The sequence below is a fragment of the Daktulosphaira vitifoliae genome, unplaced genomic scaffold, assembly GCF_025091365.1.
Source record: "Daktulosphaira vitifoliae isolate Bord-2020 unplaced genomic scaffold, ASM2509136v1 Scaffold_3, whole genome shotgun sequence".
Classification (NCBI taxonomy): domain Eukaryota; kingdom Metazoa; phylum Arthropoda; class Insecta; order Hemiptera; family Phylloxeridae; genus Daktulosphaira; species Daktulosphaira vitifoliae.
In genome coordinates this window covers 38365819-38366200 of record NW_026099574.1, presented here as the reverse complement: position 1 = coordinate 38366200, position 382 = coordinate 38365819, and positions in this window count along the sequence as shown.

Here is a 382-nt window from a genome sequence, read left to right as displayed (position 1 = left end):
TATATTTTATATTATTTAATTTATATTTTATATAACTTTTGGAAAAATGTATGGATCAATATTATTATTTTTTTATAATAACTTTTTATATACCCCTTTCATCTGACCCGCTTTTTTTGAAAATCGGATCATACCCCTTTAACAAGGGGGGTCAAAACTTTAAACATGCGTATTGTTACTAAGATATTTTCAATTTAATTTTTGACAGTATTCCGGAAATACTGACACTTTTTATATATATTAAATTAATGATTATGTGATATACTTTAATTTGAAAAAAAAAAATTTGACCTCTGGACTTGTCTTCATGGTGAAAATGACTACCGTATGCAAAAATATGCTATTTTTGTGAAAAAATTCTTGATATTATATTTTACATTTT